The 22,580-nt window shown below is 38.9% G+C and overlaps 1 protein-coding gene across 6 annotated transcripts in view; it reads left to right on the plus strand.

Moving 5' to 3' along the window:
• The window catches only part of COL8A1 (collagen type VIII alpha 1 chain), a 603,924-nt gene that overhangs the window by 91,460 nt on the left and 489,884 nt on the right, over nt 1-22,580 (plus strand). For 3 of the 6 annotated variants that reach the window (XM_062206819.1, XM_062206826.1, XM_062206835.1), the window contains one exon: nt 6,111-6,230. The exons of the other annotated variants lie outside the window; for them this stretch is intronic. The gene's annotated coding sequence lies outside the window, so the exon portion shown is untranslated. The remainder of the gene's footprint in view (nt 1-6,110; nt 6,231-22,580) is intronic. 6 annotated transcript variants of the gene reach the window in all.

Genomic DNA, 22,580 nt, shown 5'->3' on the forward strand with positions numbered 1-22,580 from the left:
TATTCAGGAAAACTGTGCACAGATATTTTTCCTTGCCACTATTCCCTAAACAATATAGCATCAAAACCATTTATATTGTATTGTGCATTATGACTAATCTAGAGATGATTCAAATTATATGGAAGGATGGAGTCAATAGATTGTATGTAAAATATTCTGCCATTTTATGTAAGGGACTTGAATATCAGCATATTGTGGTATCTGCAGATGTCCTGGAACCACTCCATGGTTGTGGATGGATGACTGTGTGTAAAAAGTATACTTAGCTCAGAACCTGGTCCATAAGACATCCTCAGTAAATAGTAGCTCTTACTATTACTGCTGAGTGATGGCTTCGTGCTGAGCACTTTCTTTGGATGGGGAGGGCTCTCTAGAAATGAATTTTACCATGGGTTATGGGCACTATAGCTTGATTGCTATGGGGGAGAAATCATCTCATTGAAAGTTGAAACACCTTGGTCAGTATCTTCTCATCAAAAATGGCCATGATCTGAAGTCTAGAGAGTCTGGTTCTCATTCTGTTCTTCCAACCAGAGTTATCAAGATTCAGAGCCTTTATCAAATCCCAAATACATGCAGCATATTTTTTCTCCTTCCTCCTATTTCCTGCCATGATTTGGATCATAGCTATTCTGCCAGACATGGGCTACCAAGATATACTTGAAGTTTTTCACATTTTTTGAAGGTACATAAAACAATTATTTCAGAGCTTCCCATTGATAAGTTAACTGTTCCTGAATCTGCATCAACTATTAGTCTTTAAAAAGAATAAATATGGAATACTACTCAGTCATAAAAAAGAATGAAATGCTGTCTTTGGCAACAAAATGGATGCAATTGGAGACCATTACGCTTTGTGAAATAAGCCAGTCCCCAAAAGACAAATATCATAGGTTTTCTCTGATTTGTGGTAACTAATATATAAAATACAAAAAAGTAACATATATAAGTGGAAAAAAGAATAAATAAACTGTAACTAGACATTTTAGTCACCTGAAGAATTTTTTAATATACCCAAAACATTATTTCACAGTCCATCTTAAGTGGGATATAATATTTAACTAATCAATTATTTATATTTAACTAATATATATTTATATATATATATTTAACTAATCAGTATAGATGAACATTTGAATGGATCATAATACAAATGACAAGAGGATGGATGGCAAGCAAGTCATATTATAACCAACCAACCAAAGGAATATACTTCACATTTTCTCACTTAATTTAGAATTTGCTCGATAAGGCCAAATATCTGAGTAAGTGAGATTTCATGCTGCATTTCCTGTGAACATTTATCATGGCAAAGACATTTTCTAAATCTCCCTGTACTCAGTTATTTATAAGAGTCTGACTATGTCATGAGACTCCATTATATTCTCAATATTTCAGACTGTCTGAAGTTTCATCCAACTGATTTATTTGGAAAGGACTAGACTTTCACCTGTATTTCTTCAACAAGGTTGAGGAATTCTGGGAAATATTTGATATATTACTATGTACTACAAAAATATCAGAAGGATACACCTCAAATGAAAATTTTGAAGCTACTTTCTGTGACATATCACCGCCCACATTGTCGGGAGGACTGAGTTTTAGATGCCAACTGTGGGAGGCTTCTGTTCTGCAGATCTTCAAATTAAAGTCACTATTTCTCCAACTTATTCTCATATTTATTTGTCCATTAATTTTTCACTCCTACCTTCTGTATCCCAAATTAATAGAATTTAAAAGAGATTCCATGTGTACTTTAAAAACTTAGATATTCTCATTCTTTTCCTTTAGCAAATCATTTAAATTTGGCTTCTTTGACTTTATGACCCTGAAATGTGGTCATGAGACCATTACATGAGTTTTAAGAGCAGATGAAAATTAATCTCTTTAGCCATAATATACTTAGAAAGCCAGGATTGAGCAATCCACATCCTCAAGGGTGGCTCAATATTACCTCAGGGAAGTATTTCCTCTTTTTTAATGTATCAGGATTTACATCTCTCCAAAGTCAAAAAAAATAAACAAGCTCCTATGAAATAATAAATTTTTTAAAGAATAAAACAAATTTCTTTTATATTTATTTGACTTTTATATCCAATTGGCTTTTGAGTATTTACATAAATAAGTTTATTTATCTCTATTTTTCTTTATAGTTTCTTTCATTGATTTGTAATTCCCTTTTTTTAAAATTATCTTACTGACATATTTGGAGAAATGACTTCATGATCTTCAGATACTTTATGTATTCAATACTGTAGCTTCATTCATATAATTTAATTCTGTATAGTTTGCATCCTTACATTTCCATCTATAGCACATTTAAAAATTCATCTAATAAATGCTGATTGGACCATACATTTAATTATGCAGTTGCTATATGGAGAATTAAAACAATCTGACTAAATAATTCTTGCATAATGTTTTGCCGCATTTCTGGCTTATTCTTCCAAAATGAACTGAAATACAATAATGTACAGAGGCCTGTGTGGCTAACAGTGTCTTCAGGCCTTGCAATGCTTCCTAAATATTGACTAATTGATTCATTTCTTTAAAAAAAAAAAAGGATTTATTTATTTGAAAGTTAGATAGAGTTATACAAAGAGAGGAGAGGCAGAGAGAGAGAGAGGTCTTCCATCCGATGGTTCACTCCCCCATTGGCCGTAATGGCCAGAGCTGCGCCGATCCAAAGCCAGGAGCCAGGAGCTTCCTCTGGCCATCTTTTAGTCCTTTCCCAGGCCATAGCAGAGAGCTGGATTGAAAGTGGAGCAGCCAGGTCTGGAACCGGTGCCCATATGGTATGCTGGCACTACAGGCAGCGGCTTTACCCGCTACACCATAGCACCGTCCCTGATTCATTTCTTGAATGGCTACCGTAATCCTCTTTCTTATAATGTTTTGAATGACAGAGTAAAAAGAAAGTGTCAGCACACAATAGCAACAAAAGTCTTCTAATTAGTAATTATTTTGAAGGACATTCTGTTTATAGAAAGAAAAGAACGCTTTTTTAAGCATATGTAGTAAACACTCACTAAATGTTAATCAATAGTTAATCAACAGTGCCTCAGGGCCGGCACTGTGGTGCAGTGGGTTAACGCCCTGGCCTGAAGCGCCAGCATGCCATTGGGCACCGGTTTGAGTCTCTTCTGTTCTACTTCCAATCCAGCTCTCTGCTATAGGCTGGGAAAGCAATAGAAGATGGCCCAAGTGCTTGGGCACATGCACCCACGTGGGAGCTCCTGGCTCCTGGCTTCTGATCGGCATAGCTCCAGCTGTTGCGGCCAACTGGGGAGTGAACCATCAAATGTAACTCTGACTTTCAAATAAATAAATAAATCTTAAAAGAAAAAAAAAAAAACAGTGCTCATTTCATGGCCTAAAATCGGCAATTGAAGTCTCTTGTTAATTTTCTCTGCTTCAAGATTACATTTGACGAATTGGTTTCATCATCTACCTGGGAGAGAAAGAATCTGTGGAGGCTGTGCAGAGAGAAGTAATTAAATAAGATGTATGACAGGCCGGCGCCATGGCTTAACAGGCTAATCCTCCGCCTTGCGGCGCCAGCACACCAGGTTCTAGTCCCGGTTGGGGCGCCGGATTCTATCCCGGTTGCCCCTCTTCCAGGCCAGCTCTCTGCTATGGCCCGGGAAGGCAGTGGAGGATGGCCCAAGTGCTTGGGCCCTGCACCCGCATGGGAGACCAGGAGAAGCACCTGGCTCCTGGCTTCAGATCAGCGAGATGCGCCGGCCGCGGCGGCCATTGGAGGGTGAACCAATGGCAAAAAGGAAGACCTTTCTCTCTCTCTCTCTCTCTCTCTCTCACTATCCACTCTGCCTGTCAAAAAAAAAAAAGAAAAAAGATGTATGACACACTCATAATAGCGATCTTCAGCATTTTTATTTATCCTGTGTAACTTTGTCTCATTTTATTTTCACCAAATCCTGAAAGGTGAAAAAAACAGGGGGGAGAAGAAGACATTGAAAAAGATCTAAAGATCTCCCCTAACGCAATTAACCACCATGTAGGCAGGAGCTAGATCTTTTTTTTTTTTTTTTTTTTTTTTTTACTGTTTGCTTGAGAGGTAGAGAGACAGAATTCCCATCCCTGGTTCACTCCTCAAATAATACAACAGTGGAAGCTGGGCCAGGGCAAAGCCAGGAGCCAGGAATTCAATTCAGGTCTCCCAGGTGGCTGGCAGGGACCTAGCCACATGAGCTATAACTGCTGCCTCCCATGGTGCACATTAACAGGAAGCTAGAATCAATCTGCAGCAGAGCTGGGACTTGAACTCCAGGTACTCCAGGTACTCCACTATGGGATGCAGGTGTCCCAAGAAGCATCTTAACTTTTAGGCCAAATGTGTGCCCCTAGAGTTTCTTTTTCATGGACGCAACTCCGTGAAATACATTTCTATCTGTGTCTATCACCTGTCAGTCTTCTTCAACAAGTCATATCACAAGAGCAATGGACTGGAAAAGTCCAACTCGCTTCTGTTTGCTGTCATGGAACTATGCTATTACATATACTTTGAGATTCCATAGCTTTCCAGAGAGAAAATGTTCTCAGATCACCAATGGGTAACCCAAACTTTGTTTATATCTGAATATCCACAAATTGATCCAAAGTTCAGAATGCTGCTGTACCCACCTTTCAGGCATGAAGGCACAGTGTGCAGGCCCAATAGGGAAGGTCTTGTGTCTGGGCCTGGGCCTTGTGCTTTGGGGACTCCACTGTTTAATGGACATTCCACAGCTAGAAGACTTTCAAAGACTTCATTCTTGTTGGGTACCAAATATATAAAAACCTCAGAATGACATTCTCCAATATGATATCCACTCTCCAAAGGTAGTTTAATGAACTCAAATTAATTAACATTACTCAAACTAAAAATTCAGTTCCTCATTCACACTAACCATACACCAAGAGCTCAATTGCTGGTGCCTACTCTATTGAACAGGGCAAACATGGAACATTTCCATTATTACAGAAAGTTTTGGTGGAAAATACTACTCTGGAATTCACCATTTAGGTCACATTGCAAAAACTCTACATTGATTATCCAATTCTGCACTAATTACCAGATACTGGTTTTCAAGTCCTTTTATTTTTCTAAATGTCTAAAGTTGTTCCTGCTTAAATCTTTTTTGAACAGCAAATACAGATAATTCCTGAACAAGTATCTTGTAACACAACAAAACCAAATAGAACATCTATTACCCAAAACACAGCTACATTTCTGAAACTGTTTAAGTGGAGAAAAGCCCTCATATGATTTGTAAGATGTCTAAATTGTAAAAAATTCATAAAGTATGTTCAACTAGGTAAATTGTACCAAAACTCAAGTAAAAGCCTAAAAATGTTGTCAAGTTAAAGCCTTATCACATATTATTTGATAAATAGGAACAATTTCTAACTCAAACACTGTTGTATGCTAATTAGATGGGAGATTTGTCATTCAAAAAGTTCACTTTTCTTAAATGAACTTAACTTTATTCCCTAGGGTATTGCTTCCTCATGCATTTTCTTCCCCTGCAGCCAATGCCCAAATCCTTTCTGTATTATCTAAAATGTCTATTAATGGGAATTGAATTAATGAGAGCTTAGCATATAATATATCAAGAAAAGCAGAAAAGATATACAATATGCACAAATATATTGTTTATTTGAATGAAATCTATATATGGAAGTAAACTGAAAGTGGATCATTGGAAAAAACAAGAGAGGGAATAAGAGAGGAAGGAGCATGAGCAGGAGGGAGGGTAGGGTGGGAAGTATCACTACATTCCTAAATCTGTGTATATGAAATACATGAAATTTGTTCTTAAAAAATAAAAGAAAAATCTGTATATATTTTCGTATGTGAAAATGAACAAATGCATGCTTCCCTACACAGAAACAAACAAAAAAAAAATTCTCTCCTAATCAGCCTACAAAGACTACCTAATAGCTCCTAAATATTCACTAAAATTTCACTAAATAATGACATGTATATGTATACATTCCTATTAATTATGTAAGTTCTCCAAGGATCAGAAAACAATATACTTTGGTAATAATTCTGCTTCTGGTTGTCCTTCTCTCTGAGTGAAAGTATCTTCTCTTCTCTACTTCAGAAACTGTTCTGGAAGTACTGCAACATTTGCTGAGGAGAGGGAGAGGAGCCCCAGGGGTGCCACAGGGGAGCACAAGCAGGGACATTGGTCCTCCATCTGGCAGGCCGGCCGAGTCTAAATGTAAGTGTGAGGCGCCATGGAGGGCGAGGGTGGCAGCGGGTGGTCTGCCACGGTCCAGGAGCACATGGGTGGTTGGCAAACATTCAGAGGTCCTGCCTGCCTGCACGTCCTATCTCCCATCCCCATCTCCACCACCACAAAAACCTTGCGCCCATCGCTACTAACAGCAGGTTTTTTAAATCCCTGATAGTAAAACACATGTGCAGAGTGTGATCCTAGCTGATTTCTAAGTCCAGGCATGTTGAAATAGAGTCTTAAAATAATCATTTCCATAGGACCTGACTAGGTATCCAAGTGTTCGCCAGATGCTAACAGCTACATTGTGCAGAGGAAAATTGCTAACTTAAGCTTCTTTCATGATTCAGCAGAGGATTTTAAGTAATAAAAGATCTGGAGATTTGTAAAATAAATAATTCCAGTGCAAATGTGAAAATTAAAATAATCTTATCATCTCTCACTCATGTCTATATGTGTTTTTCTACCATTATCACATTTCTCCTAATTGGGCCAATTTTTTTCCAGCTGATATTTTATAGTTTTAAGTTATAAGCTGTAATGAAGAAATGATTCCTTTCAGATGACTGAAGTGGTATGTACTAAACTTTCCTACAGAGAATCTAGGATGTATGAAACAGAGCCTGATATGACAAATAGGGGCTTGTGCCTATGCGATATTGAATACATCCACAGTGAAGAAGAATAGCATGCCTGAATTCCTTTTATTCCTTAATTGATGTCTCAGTAGAAGCAATAAAAATATATAGTACATCATTAACTTTTGAACTTTGATGGTAAAAAAAAAAAAACCCATACCATCCATTTCTGACAAGTAGACATTATCTCATAGTATCCACAGCCATCCTATGCTTATTACTGTTGCCTGGTCTTAAGTGTGACTTTTGGACACACAGTTCAATATTCCCTAATATAATAGCACAATGGTTTTCTATAGTCTATTTTATTTTATAATTGGAAGAATAAGTAATTGCAACTCCTCAGGTTTTGTGTGTGTGTGTGATTTATTTATTTGAAAGGCAGAATTACAGAGAGGCAGAGGTAGAGAGGCAGAAACAGAGAGAGGTCTTCCATCTGCTGATTCACTCCCCAATGGCTGTAATGGCCAGAGCTGGGCCAATCCAAAGCCACGAATCAGGAGCTTCTTCCAGGTCTCCCACACGGGTGAGGGGCCATCTTCTGCTGCTTTCCCAGGCACATTAGCAGGGAGCTGGATCAGAAGCAGAGCAACCAGGATTCAAACTGGCACCCATAAGGGATACCACACTGTAGGCGGCGTCTTTACCTGCTACACTGCAGTGCTGACCCCAGTTCCTGATTTTTGTGTTCTTGTTGGAGGTGCACCTGAATGAAAAGAAAAGTGTAGCCTCTAGCTCTATAGTTAATGCCACATGGCCACATCCTAGCTAGAATGAATCCATTCATAGTTTCTGTAGAAACACAAATACATAACGATTTTATGAAGGCATTACATGTGTAATATAGGTATCACTAATTATCTTGGCTGGATTCCATCAAAATCAAATGTTCTCCACATGAAATGTTTATCATGTAAAAACATTGAATAAAAAATGCACACTCATTTAAGCAAATTATAGGACTCATACTGAATATGGAGTTTGGAGAAGCTAATGAAAGAGGGATGACATAGGCTACATTCATAAAATTAGGTAAAACTTTGAACTAAATCCAGGGAAACTTTATAATTGTTGCAACCAATGATAGGCTCAGCTTCCGGATTTCCTGTAACAAAATCTTGCTGCCAAGGGCATTGAGGGACTTACTCAATAAAAAATTATAATAATAATGTTAAACTGAGTCATAAAACTGCAGAAGGTGCTTATTACAGGGCAGAGGAGAGAAATTGCTTGTAAAGTTACAGTAGATATACCCAAAATATATTTTACTAGATTTTTTTAAAATTAAGCTCTTTGTTTTAAAATTAAGGTGCAAATGCAATAAAATGTAAAGGCTTCTCAATAAACTATTTCATACAATGGTCAACAGCAATGATTCAGCAGGTGAAAATTAAAAATTATGTCTATTCAACATGGTCATCAGTTCAGGCAGGCCTGAAGCTCATATCTCACAATTTTCTAATGAAAATAACTAGGTGAAAGGTTTTTTTTAAAATTTTATTTATTTGTAAGGCAGCATTACGGGGGGAGAGGGGGGCGGGGAGGATAGATATCAGGAGAGAGCGATATATTCTATCCACTGATTCATTCCCCAAATAGCCACAACAGCTAGGGCTGGGCCAGGAAGAAGCCAGGAGCCAGGAGCTTCATCTGGGTCTCCCATGTGGGTGCAGGGGCCCAAGGATTTAGGTTGTCTTTCACTGCTTTCTTGGAAGCATTATCAGGGAGCTGGATCAGAAGTGGAGCAGCCAGGTCTTGAACCAGCACTCATGTGGGATGCCAGCACCGCAGGTAGCGGCTCAACCAATTATGCCACTTTTGCCACCAAAATTTATTTTTTTTTCTTTTTTTTTTTCTTTTTTTTTTTTTATTTTTTGACAGGCAGAGTGGACAGTGAGAGAGAGAGAGACAGAGAGAAAGGTCTTCCTTTTGCCGTTGGTTCACCCTCCAATGGCCGCCGCGGTAGGCGCGCTGCGGCCGGCGCACCGCGCTGATCCGATGGCAGGAGCCAGGTGCCTATCCTGGTCGCCCATGGGGTGCAGGGCCCAAGCACTTGAGCCATCCTCCACTGCACTCCCTGGCCACAGCAGAGAGCTGGCCTGGAAGAGGGGCAGCCGGGACAGAACCGGCGCCCCGACCGGGACTAGAACCCGGTGTGCCGGCGCCGCAAGGCAAAGGATTAGCCCAGTGAGCCGCGGCGCCGGCCCGAAATTTATTTTTTAAAGGCAATTTTGATTGATAAAAGAACTTTTTGAATGTATTTTTTCAATGAGAATTAACTGACTTATTATTAATTTCATGTTATAAAACTATAAATTTTTATGTAGTTTTTAAGTTCTAAGCAGAAATTTATTTGACACAAATGTATAAAATGTCTCCAAAATTTTAAATATGAATGCTAATATAGGTATACATTTAGGAAAATGAAAGTAGATCAAGATAACAAATCCTCTGTGCATCCTCCAAAAGAATGAATCTTTAAGGATTGATTAATTGATTGATTTTAAATACAGAGCCACATAAGGGGGAGTGGGAGAGAGAGAGAGAGTTAGTTCTTCCATCTGCTGATTCATTCCCCAAAAGGCCACAACAGCCAAATCTAGGCCAGACCAAAGCCAGGAACCAGGAACTTTTATCCTAACCTCCCACATGGGTAGCAGGGGTTCAAGTACTTGGGCCTTCTTCCATTGCTTTCCCAGGCACATTAGCAGGAAATAGATTAGAAGTGGAGCAGCTGGAATTCCACCTGGCACTAAAGCATAAGGGCTGAAATTGCAAGCAGTGGTTTTACTCACTACACCATAACACTGGCCCCAAATTGTCACTTCTTGAATTAGTTTTCAATAATCAAGAATTTCCTTTCTGATCATCTTTTAGCCTTCCAAAAACACAGATTTCTGAATCATATATCATAGACATCTTGGTAAACAGATTCCATATTTTCTCAAGTGAAATAATACCTATCTGTAAGTGAAAATGATCACAGTTTCTATGATAATTTTGACCAGTAAAATATACAATTTGCCTTACACACAATAAGCACTAAATAATATAGGTTGAACTGAATTATTCCCACTTTCTGTTCTGATTTTATGTGTCTCTTAGATTCACATTATAGAGGTAGTGTCTCACACATGAGAATTAATGAACTACATCTGTAACCAAAAATATTCATGGAAAACCTGTTGAATTGATCTGTAACTGTTTTATTAATCAAGCCACTATGGAAGGACTTTCTAATGAGTAGACTATACAAAGAAAGTAGGGAAATCACAGTTCAATTAAGAAATTGTTTGAAACTTTGAAAGACATTGGGTTTTATATTATATGACAGCAATAAAGTCCAAACCTTGATGGTTGTAATTCTGAGTGTATAGGAATATAAATCCCCGTATGTAGAACTTTACTGCAGAACATTACAACAGTGATCAAAAGACCCTCAATGTGGAATTTGCTTCTTACTGTCACTCTCCTCCTTACTCAATTTTTTTTTTAATGGAAGGCCTCTTTTAAAAAAGTAAAATAAAAATGTTTTTAAAAAACTTGCTTCCTATGAACAGATGGCTAGAAGTCTGAAGTCTCAGATTCTATCCTTGATTCTCCTACCAACTTGGAATGTGGCCTTGGGCAAGTCCTAAGCGTAAATCTACAATAAAAGAGATAATAATGCCTTACATGTGCATAGTGCTTTATGATCTAGCAGAGTGCTGTCACACACAGTATCTTATTTAATTTGCCCTACCACGTCCTACTACAAGTACGGCAGTTATTAACCATCTCTATTGAAGAGAGCAGGAATCTGAGACCCAGGTAAACTAAATCAATTGTTTATACTGAAGTCATTATCAAATGTCAGAGCTGGGAACGGAATATTCTAAGATACCAGGCTGCTCTTTATCTTTCCCGCACATCACGTCGCCACCCTCTGGTGCTTCCAGCTGTGACAGAGCTTGTCTGTAACTGCACTGTCCAATATGGCGGTTACCAGTCACTTACGGTTAATGAGTATTGAAACATAGCTAGTCCCAACTGAGATGTGCTGTGAGTGAATAACACAGGCCAGCTTTCAGACTTTGACTGAAAACAAGAATATAAAATATTTCATTAATACCATTTATATTGATTGCATGTTAAAATGACACTTTAGGTCTCTTATGTATTTACTTTATTTGAGATCTCTCTAGATCTCCCATCTGCTGTTCCACTCTCCAAATGCCCAGGAGCCAAGAACTCAGTCTAAGCCTCCCACATGCGTGGCAGAGATCCAATCACTTGAACCATCATCTGCTTCTTCCCAGAGTATGCATTAGCAGGAAGTTGGAACTGGAATCAGAGCCAGGACTTGAATGTAGGCATTCCATTGCAATAAATGTCTACACTAAATAATATTTTGAGAATCTGAGTTAAACAAAAATAAATAAATGTACTAAAATATGATTCAATATAATTAATTTCACCCATTTTCTTTTACTTTTTTAACATGGCTACTAGAAAATGTAAAGTTATATCTGTAACTCAGCTTTTGTTTCCAGAGACAGTGCTGGACTAGAGGATTTCATTACTCAGAGCCCACAGAACTGTCTTCCTGGTGCTGACTTAGTTATATACACCTGCCCTGACGTGGGTAACACACACTTCCTAGGATGCTCCCAACAATGAGGTGCACATTAGCAGCAGTGACCCAACCTTTCTCACACGTCTTCCAAATACAGGGGAAAACTCAAGCTTCATTAGTTGCACCTCAAACTGTGCATGCATTAAAAGGCTTCATTTTATACTTGCTGAATGCTTAAAAGGCTTAGAAATAAAAGTGCCATTGAAAGAGCTATAAATTATATTGATGGCTGTTTCATACTGCTTATTTTAAAATATGTTTCCATCAAACATTTTGAGAGAATAAGACATTGGATGGTTAGGCTAATATAGGCAATGGAAAATAATAACTGTACATATATTTGTTATACAGTGAATTTTATCCTGTTACCAAATCTTTAAAAGATTTTACTTAAAAATCCCTCAAGAATTAGTATATTCCTATTCAAAAATCTGTGTGAAAAGTCTTAAAAGTAACACGTTCTTAGGAGGAAAAATACATAGAAAAAATATTTTAAGTCACTAAAAAATTAACATTTAGCATTTACTTTGTGGGTACAAGTGCTGTGCTAAAAGTCAGACTAACATTATCTCATATAATCTTCATACAGTTTTGACAGCAACAGGGAACAGAACCAAAACTCTCAACCATCACTGCTTCTTCTTTCAATGCTATTTGAAATCACAATGTGACCTGCAATGACCATTTTATTAGAATATTTGGAATTGATTCCATTTTACTTGTTTCCACTCCACTGGTGTTTATCTAGCAAATACAACAGACCAGGAACAATTCTAGGCCCTTAGGGAATATTGTGCAATAAGACTGAAGCTCTTTCCTCAAAAAGTACACAAGTTATTAGGTTAGTGACCAGGGTTTTAAAAAATGCATACTCACAAAAGAACAATAAATTAAGTGAGAGTTACTATCCATGCTCTAATGGTCTTCTTTATGTTACAAAAGCAATCCTTGCAGTATTATCCCCCAGTGTGTTAAAACTTAACTACTGTTCATAAAGCAAAGGTGTCATATATTTAAAAAAATCTATATACTATGAATGCTAGAGATTCACTTTCTACTCTCCATATATATAAATACCCACATGGAAGACAGTGTGCAGGATTGCCCTAAATCTTTTCAGCAATAGGTAGGAATGAAATAAAGTAAGTAAAGGGGGCCTAAATCAAAATAGCGCTAAAAGTCACAAAACAGTAAAAACCAAAACATTTTTAGTCAACAATAATATGTTCTCCTTGAAGGTAAAAATCAAAATAATAGATATAAGCTAATTATATATAATTTAAAATATTTCAAAATATAATGTTGCCAACTCTAAGCAGCAGAATTTTAAATAGTTCTATTTCCTTATTTATACTTTCTGTAAAATTTTCAAAATAAATAGATATTGCTTGTGTAATAAGTAAATAGAAAATGATTATTACCAATCCATAACTAATTGCAGATGAGAAAGGCAATAATTGTGGGGGAGTAAAATATAAATTTTGTTTTCAGCAACAAAATTTTTTTAAACAATTTATTTATTTATATTTGAAAGGCAGAGTTACAGAGAAGCAGAGGCAGAGAGAGAGAGAGAGAGAGAGAGAAGTCTTCCATCCGCTGGTTTACTCCCCAAATGGCTGCAATGGCCACACCTGGGCAGATCCAAAGCCAGGAGCCAGGAGCTTTTTCTGGGTCTACCATGAGGGTGCAGGGACCCAAGGACTTGGGCCATCCTCCACTGCTTTCCCAGGCTGTAGCAGAGAGCTGGATGGGAAGTGGAGCAGCCAGGACTCGAACCTGCACACATATGGGATGCCAGCACTGCAGATGGACCTTAACCCACTACACCACAGCGCCAGCCCCTTTAGTAACAAAATTTTAAAAAATAATATGTTTATAGGTTCTTATTCTCATGTATTTTTGTCCTTCCTTTGATTCTGGATAAAGAAACCTGTTGACTATTCAATTTCTCAGGATAAGGAAGGGATATTGGTTGAGTTCTCTAGATGTTCTTGAGAAAGCAGTTCATCCTCAGCTTTAAACACAAGAGTCAAGATCAAGGTTGCAGTATAATCTCATCAAGCTGGAAGTTGTTAACTGCAGTAATCAGAAAAGCAGAGCATCAAGTAAAGTGCACCCTTCCACCTTAAAACAAACTGACCATCAACTCTGACCTTAGAATTAGCCCCTGAGATGTGTACAATATCAGCTGGGAATATATCATAAAAATACATCTTTGAGCCAAATAGGATCTTAATGACCCAAAAAAGGGACATATAGAGCTATTTTATGGATCTAATTTAAAAATCCACAGAGACAATGGACATTGTGGCACTGGATGTTAAGCTACTGCTTGGGATACCTGCATCCTATATTGAAGTGTCGTTTCAAGTCCTAGCTACTCTGCTTCAGATCCAGCTCCCTGGACCTTGGGAGATAGCAGATGATGGCTCAAGTGCTTGGGGCCCTTCCACCCACACAGAAGACCCGGATGCAAGACTAGTCCTGACTATTAGAGGCATTTGGGGAGTGAACCAACAGATAGTTAGCTACCTTTCAAGTAGATGAAAATAGATAAATAAGTATTTAATAATTCATGGAAAAATATTTGGTCTGATAATTTCTTTTATAAAAACAACACTAAAATTTTACTGCAAAGAAAACTCAGAAATGAGGTCTCTGTGCCATTTAATCATTAAATCATAAATCTACAGACCATTAGAGCTGAAAGGGGCCTTTTAGATGATCTCATCCAATAGCAATACTTTGCAAATGAGAAAAATTATTTTCTCAGGGAAAAGTAAAGTCACTCAAAAATATCCCAAATAGTCCAGCAACATTTCGGTAGCTTACCCATGATGAACCATGAACCAGGTATAATACATTGAATCGTATCAGAACCTTAATTATAACTTGAATTTTTAGTTCGCAGGGGGCACTCTTATGCAATAAAGAAAAGATACTAATACTGATTGTGAAAAGCACATTCACAGTGAACTTTTATAAAGTTAAAGCAAAAATCAACAAAGACAATGATTTCAGGCAGGGTCATTCAGTCATTACTCAGTTTCCTTTCTTCTGTGAGTCAAATAATTTAAATTAACTTTCCTTGACATTTTGCAGACACAATTCATCTATTATCATGAGAAACTAGCTACTTCCAAAGTTGCTGATAGGTGGAAGAAAACAGAACATTTATTTCTTGAGTTTAAAAAACAAAGGTTGCCAAAATTCTCCTGATTTGATGCATTTATGAAAAAAATATGTTTATAACAGAATTATACATATGAAGAATATATTCCTCATCCACCACAAACATCTACTTACTTTGCATTATGAAGATTGTTCTGGCTGAAATAACACTAAAATTCTTGCACTAGTTCAACATCTGTGTAAGAAATGAAAATCAGGCCGGCGCCGTGGCTCAACAGGCTAATCCTCCTCCTAGTGGCGCCGGCACACCGGGTTCTAGTCCCGGTCGGGGCGCCGGATTCTGTCCCGGTTGCTCCTCTTCCAGGCCAGCTCTCTGCTGTGGCCTGGGAAGGCAGTGGAGGATGGCCCAAGTGCTTGGGCCCTGCACCCCATGGGAGACTAGGATAAGTGCCTGGCTCCTGCCATCGGAACAGCGCGGTACACAGGCCGCAGCGCGCCAGCCGCGGTGGCCATTGGAGGGTGAACCAACGGCAAAAGGAAGACCTTTCTCTCTGTCTCTCTCTCACTGTCCACTCTGCCTGTCAAAAAGTAAAAAAAAAAAAAAGAAATGAAAATCATAACATATGATTTTAAAGAAAACAGCACAATTCACGCAAACTCCTTGTCATTTATACAATACAGTGTTAAAAATAAATTGTCACAATGTTGCTGAAGGGTTAAATCACCCAATAATAGAAGAAAATTCTCAGGACAGTGCTTGGCACAGAACTAATATTCAATAAGTGCCCCCCTGTGATTAGTGGTGGTAACGTTATTTATATTGTAACTCCTTCCTCTCCAATGACCCGCTTGTGATTTCCCATACTGTTTGGTGATTCTGTGTCTTGTATGTGCTGATCTCTTTTCCCTGCCCTATTTCTTTTTTTTTTTAACTTTTATTTAATGAATATAAATTTCCAAAGTACAGCTTATGGATTACAATGGCTTCCCCCCCCCATAACTTCCCTCCCACCCGCAACCCTCCCCTTTCTCGCTCCCTCTCCCCTTCCATTCACATCAAGATTCATTTTCAATTCTCTTTATATACAGAAGATCAGTTTAGTATATATTAAGTAAAGATTTCAACAGTTTGCCCCCACATAGCAACACGAAGTGAAAAAATACTGTTGGAGTACTAGTTATAGCATTAAATAACAGTGTACAGCACATTAAAGACAGAGATCCTACATGATATTTTTTAAAAATTGATTAATTTTCTATGCAATTTCCAATTTAACACCAGGTTTTTTTTTTTCATTTTCAATTATCTTTATATACAGAAGATCGATTCAGTATATACTAAGTAACGATTTCATCAGTTTGCGCCCACACAGAAAAACAAAGTGTAAAAATACTGTTTTAGTACTAGTTATAGCATTACTTCACATTGGACAACACATTAAGGACAGATCCCACATGAGACATAAGTACACAGTGACTCCTGTTGTTGATTTAACAATTTGACACTCTTGTTTATGGCGTCAGTAATCTCCCTAGGCTCTAGTCATGAGTTGCCAAGGCTATGGAAGCCTTTAGGGTTCGCCGACTTTGATCTTATTCCGATAGGGTGATAGTCAAAGTGGAAGTTCTCTCCTCCCTTCAGAGAAAGGTACCTCCTTCTTTGATGGCCCCGTTCTTTCCACTGGGATCTCACTCGCGGAGATCTTTCATTTAGGTCTTCTTTTTTTTTTTTTTTTTTTTGCCAGAGTGTCTTGCCTGCCCTATTTCTTTACCTGATGAACCCCAACAGCACCAAAAGTTCAGCTCTGATGTTTCCTCCCCTTATCTTCCCTATAGAAATGTCTGTTGAAAAGTATGAATGCATTTCTCTATAAACACATGATTTTTTATTATTTTTTTTTTTTTAGCAATCACTTAGTGCCTTCGGTTTAGAGGCAAGGGAGGAGAAGGGCACAGTGGGAAAACTTGGAACATGCAGGTTAGCAGTCCTGGAGTCTGGCTCTGCAGGCTCATGCTATGACTTTCAGTGGGTCATTTAACTGGACTTCAGTTTCTCACTCAGCTAAACAAAAGAGCTGTGCAGAAGGCTGAATGACCCTTCCAGAGCCAATATTTATGTGATGCTCACCATTGGTTTATCTCATTGATTCTGAAACTTTAGCAGCATCAGAAGCTTACTGCTGGTTAGCAGATCTGCTAAAGACAAAAAAAAAAATGCATTTTTTAAATGAGTTGCCAGATGATACCAAGGCTGCTGGTAGTGGGACCACAAGTTAAGATCCACTACTTAGGCCGGTCCTGCTGCTCACTTGGCTAATCCTCCACCTATGGCGCCGGCACTCCGGGTTCTAGTCCCGGTTGGGGCGCCGGATTCTGTCCTGGTTGCTCCTCTTCCAGTCTAGCTCTCTGCTGTGGCCTGGGAAGGCAGTGGAGGATGGCCTAAGTCCTTGGGCCCTGCACCTGTATGGGAGACCAGGAGAAAGCACCTGGCTCCTGGCTTCGGATCGGTGCAGCGCGCAGACCATAGCAGCCATCTGGGGGGTGAACCAATGGGAGGAAGACCTTTCTTTCTATCTCTATCTCTCACTGTCTAACTCTGCCTGTCAAAAAAAAAAAAAAAAAAACGCAAACAAAACAAAAACAAAATAAAAAACTTACTGCTTAATCTTAACACAGGATCTTGACACTGTCTGATTGTCACAAGGCTGAAAACACCCCTAGTATGCAAATTTCCAATAGGATATATGCAGATGAGCCAGGCTTCCAAAAGACTGCCATTAGAAGGACTGGGGCCTAAAGGTGAGCCCCAAAAGCAATCAAAGAAGGCATACTTTGCTGACTATGGTTTTGTTAGAGGCTCACTTTGCATAGAAGGCACAGTCGGAGTTCACATGCTGCAGCACACAGAAAACACTGATGCCAGGGTTGGATACCCACTATGGTAAAACCTGCAGCTGAAGTTTTATGGATCACAATTGCCATCTAGTGATGACTTTGAATTACTGCATCGAGAGAATAGAATGAAATGCTTTCCTTTGGAAACTGCCTTTTCTTTTCTTTTCTTTTCTTTTTTTTTTCCAAATTATGTTCAAGATGAGAATTTCTAAGAATGAACTCATGAACTCGAATGTACTCTAACATTATCTAATTCTTCGCCTCAATTCTGTAAAAGTAGACAGAGCATTTAATGATGGGCGAGGCACTGTTCTGAACTTTATATCTATTAAATTATTCACAGCAACCCAATGAGACAGATTTAAAAAAAAAAAAGGTATTCAAGAAGTAGGTACAAAATGCAATTGAACCTAGACAGCTTTTGAGCAGACACTACGCCAGTTTGCCTCTCTGATGTCAGCATTTGAAAGGTAGTTGCCAAAACCCTTGGTACCTATAAAAAGCTATCTGCTCCCTGATATGGGTCTAGAAGACTTCTTAATACACACTGAAGCACTGAATTTCTTCTGATTTTTTCAGATGAAATCAACTCATTGCAATTAATTATTAAAGAAATATTTCTCCCTACCTGAAGCCACTGTGACACAAGAAAACAGCAGCCACTTGGCATTCATTTCCAACCAGCTATGCACCCTTGGATAAGTCACTTAAACTTTCTGAGCTCCACTCATTTCATCAATAAAATAGATTACATAGTTTTTGTAACTCCCAAAGATTTAGTTCAGGTGTTCGGTAAAGATAGATTACACTTCAAAGTACCTGCTCAAATTAGCCAGTGACCATGAGCACAAGAGCAGATGGGGAGAGCACGAGCAATAATCATATTCATTTTTCTCCAACTGCTCAACAGTTGTGAAAGGAGCCAAGACAGCAAATTTGACATCTACTGTGCAAAATCCCCACCCATACATAATAACGTTTATGGAATCTGAAGAAGTGCAACACTCAATTAGAAAGATCCATGTTCCATTTCTCTTCTTGGATGCTGTATTTGGCCTGTGTGCCTGAACTCCCCACTCTTGTCTGGGCCCTGCCTCCCAAGAATTCTCACCAAAGGACCCCTGCAGAAAAGTCACATATTTGCCAGTGGGTTGAGGTCCAAGCTTCATCACCTCAAACTTCTTGTATCAGAAAACTCCTTGGATTTAAAAACCAGGTCCATGATAATACTTTTAGATTCTAACCTAAGACGTCTCAGTTACTAAACCATTTCTTACCTCAATAGAACGAATACTCCAGGATGGTTATCAAAACAAAGTATTAGTGGTTTCTTTGCACCTGTTAAGCCATGCCAACTCTAGCTGTCTGGCATAAGGAGTTGTGATAATGAAGGAAAATAAACACGTAGAATTAGAAGTTAATAATTAAAATATAGCCAAGTAAAATAGCAGTATCTCTCTTCAGTAGTTTTCTTCACATCATTCCAATATTTGCAAACATTCAATCCCTAGAGCAAACCCCAAATTAAACTAGATAAATGTTACTATCAACCCCATTTGAAAAATGAGAGAAATGGATGTGATGAAAATAGCAGCACAGAAATGTTAAATCACTTTAAAAATTAAACAAGTTTCAAGGTCCACATATCTTAATTATTAGGCCTATGCTTGTTCCACAATTGTAGTCTAACAATCAAATCATGATGTAAGACAACTGCTCATTGATACTTGAATTTAAAAACAAAAAAGCTTAATGGAATGGGCATTTGGCACAGTAGTTAACACGCCAGTTAAACCCCATCCCTTATTGGAATGCCTGGGCTCAGGTCCTGGCTCCACTTCTGATTCCAGCTTCCTGCTAACATGTACCCTGAGAGATGGCTCCCATAGTTGGGTCCCCACTACCTATACAGTAGACCTAGACTGAATTCCAAACTCCAGGCTTCAGCCCAACCAGTCCCTGTCATTGTGGGCATTTGGGAAGTAAACCAGCAAATCCAAGTGCACACTTGCTAGCTCTCTCTGCCTTAAAAAAATAAAGTCATTTAAACAAATGTGGTAGAAGACTAATTATCCTTTAAAGTTAGTTAAAACTCTTTATTAATTCACCCAACACACACTTGTTGGGAATCTGCTCTGTTTCTGGCATTGCTTTCCATTTCAGGGCTTTTAGGCCCAAAATGGCATCCACCCTCAGAACTTATCTATTGAATCTGGAGAAAAGATGATTAATAAGAGAAATAACAAACAGATAATGCAATATCTGATAATGAAGCCAAACCAATACTAACTAAAGGGACAGAGAATGATGGGATGGGGTGGGGAGCACTGCTTTCAATTCAATAGTCAGGGCAACCTCTCTGAGGAGGGATCGTTTGACTGGGGATCTGAAGGAAGCAAAGCCATGCAAAGATCTGGAAGGCACTTCGGGCAGAGGAAACAGCAGTGGGAAGTCCCAGGGTTGGGAATCCAGCTTGGCTTATTTCAGGAAAGCAAGGAGGCCAGTGGCCAATCTTAGTGACTAAGGACATACTGTCAAAGAAGAGGGCAGGACCAGCTCATAGAGGCCCCGCAGGCAGGGGAGGGAGCTCAGAAGTAAAAGGAACTAGAGGAGGGAGTCATGGAAGGCTTTTGAAGAGAGGATGTGGGACCCCATCTTCTACCTTTTTAAGTCACCGCTCTGGTTTCTCAGGGGGAGATTAGACTGGGGCAAGAGTACAGGCAGGAAGTTAAAGGCCATGACAATGAAGCAAGAAAAACACAACTGGTGCCCTAGGGATAGTGATGCGGTACATTCTTAGGGGAGAGCTCATAAAACTTGCTGGCAAATTGGATATGTGAAAAGGAACGGGCACCAAGAATGCTTCCAGGACTTTGAACCTGAACAACAACTAGATAAGGAGTAATACCATTGACCAAAACAGGGGAGCCTGGGGTAGATTTTTTTTTAACCTTCTAATTGTACCAGTTGACCTGACTTCATAATCAGTTTGGAAAGTGAAACAACTTTGCATTCAAGAGTCTTGAGGAAATGTCACCACCTTTTTAAGGAGAAGCCACGTCTAGCAACAGTGATAGTCTACCTCCTATGGTATCATAGTCTGAAATAGAATCCTGAACCAAACTGTGAGCCTGATGTGATGGAGTATTTCTAAAAGGTCTCTTGAAAAATAGTTTCAAAGCCTCATAATGAGAGAATTATAAAATCACACCTTCTTTTTAGGACATGTTTAGAAATATGAATAATAGAAGCTTAGTTCTCTGCCTCTTTCAAGAAGTACAAAGTTAAAGTCCATGGTTCAGTTAAAAGGAATGTTAAATACTGGCCTGATATTTATCATATTTTTGAGAAAGGAATATGACAGTAGAAATGGGAAAGTTCTTGGTCTGTGAGCCAGTGGTTCCTTTGTGGGAACCAGGGTCTTGAACTTCCAGGCAGTTATATTATGCTGAGCTTGGCCTCAAAGACTTGGGGACCATGCCATCACATCACCCATGCATGACTTATAAGAGTAGAAAACACTGGTGGGGTACAGAGACTTAGCCACAATCAGCAGTAAATCAGGGATAGGGCCAAAACTATGTAAACAGTAGTTTAAAGATGGGCACAGAAATTATTTGACTCATGCCGAGAAAACTGAAAACCAATAAATTCCAAGTGATTGTGGTTTCTTTGTCTGTCTCCACTGCTACAGAGAATAGCTCCTTTATAACATTTTAGCTTATCTGATAGACACCAATTAGCTAGATCATTTCTGTGGATGATGAACAAGTGAAATTCTAATGGCATAAAAAACTCCTACAGGGATCTTTCTGTCTTTACGGCTGTGTCCCCAGCAATTAGAACTGTACCTGGCACACACTTAGCAAATGTGTACTGAATGAATGAACTAAGCAAAGCTTGAATGAATTACTAAATCGAAGGGAAGAAAATGAAGTAGAGGCCGGTGCCGCGGCTCACTTGGCTAATCCTCCGCCTGTGGCACTGGCACCCCGGATTCTAGTCCCGGTTGGGGTGCCAGATTCTGTCCCGGTTGCTCCTCTTCCAGTCCAGCTCTCTGCTGTGGCCTGGGAAGGTGGTGGAGGATGGCCCAAGTGCTTGGTCCCTGCACCCGCACGGGAGACCAGGAGAAAGCACCTGGCTCCTGGCTTCGGATCAGCGAGGTGCGCAGGCCGTAGTGGTCATTTGGGGGGTGAACCAACAGAAAAGGAGGACCTTTCTCTCTGTCTCTCTCTCTCTCACTGTCTAAATCTGCCTGTCAAAAAAGAAAAGAAAAGAAAATGAAGTACAAAGGAATTTTATACTCTTTTTCTCTGGTGTCAGCATTCTCGTTGCCAGCTATTTTCATATCATTTTTTTGAGATTGATCACTGACTATTTTTATCTTAAGCCCCCACCAGTTTCACATGAGGTCCATGTTTCTCACCCATCCTTCATACAATTAGTTTGGGAACAATGCCAACTTGAAGAGATGTAAAAAACTTGAATAACTGACAGGCTAGCAACCCCAGAAGGTGATTTTTTTTTTTTACTGTCTTCTCAATTCCATCTAAGCTCCTAAGTGGCTAAGCTACATGTAAAAGATTCTAGCTTGCCTTAAAGTATATCAGTTCATTCACCCTTATCAGATATGATCTCCTACTCAGGGCTGGCCATTTTCCCATCATCATTATTATATCTGGCCATAGCTAATAAATAGCAGTAGATGGAAACAAAAAGAGAAAAATGAGAAATGAGAAAAACAACTGGAAGGGATACATCTGTTCCCAGACCAAGCCCCTTTTAGTTAGTTAAGTATTTAACAGGAAAACAGCAGCCTCACAGTTCTACAGCATAGAATCTAGTCTGGAATTCTGAGGCTGCCAGCAGCATTCACCCTCAAGTAGATCCGCATGAATCTGTCCTTGCAGAGAATGGTTTTTGAGAACCTTGACTCTAAACCTTTTTAAAATGTATATATGTTATTCTCAAGAGAGAAAATGGATATGATACATTCTAGCAGAAAGCCAAAGAGAGATATTAAATCTTTTCTATCTCTCCTGATGCTGACGTCAC

Source organism: Lepus europaeus, chromosome 2 (assembly GCF_033115175.1).
Source record: "Lepus europaeus isolate LE1 chromosome 2, mLepTim1.pri, whole genome shotgun sequence".
Lineage (NCBI taxonomy): Eukaryota > Metazoa > Chordata > Mammalia > Lagomorpha > Leporidae > Lepus > Lepus europaeus.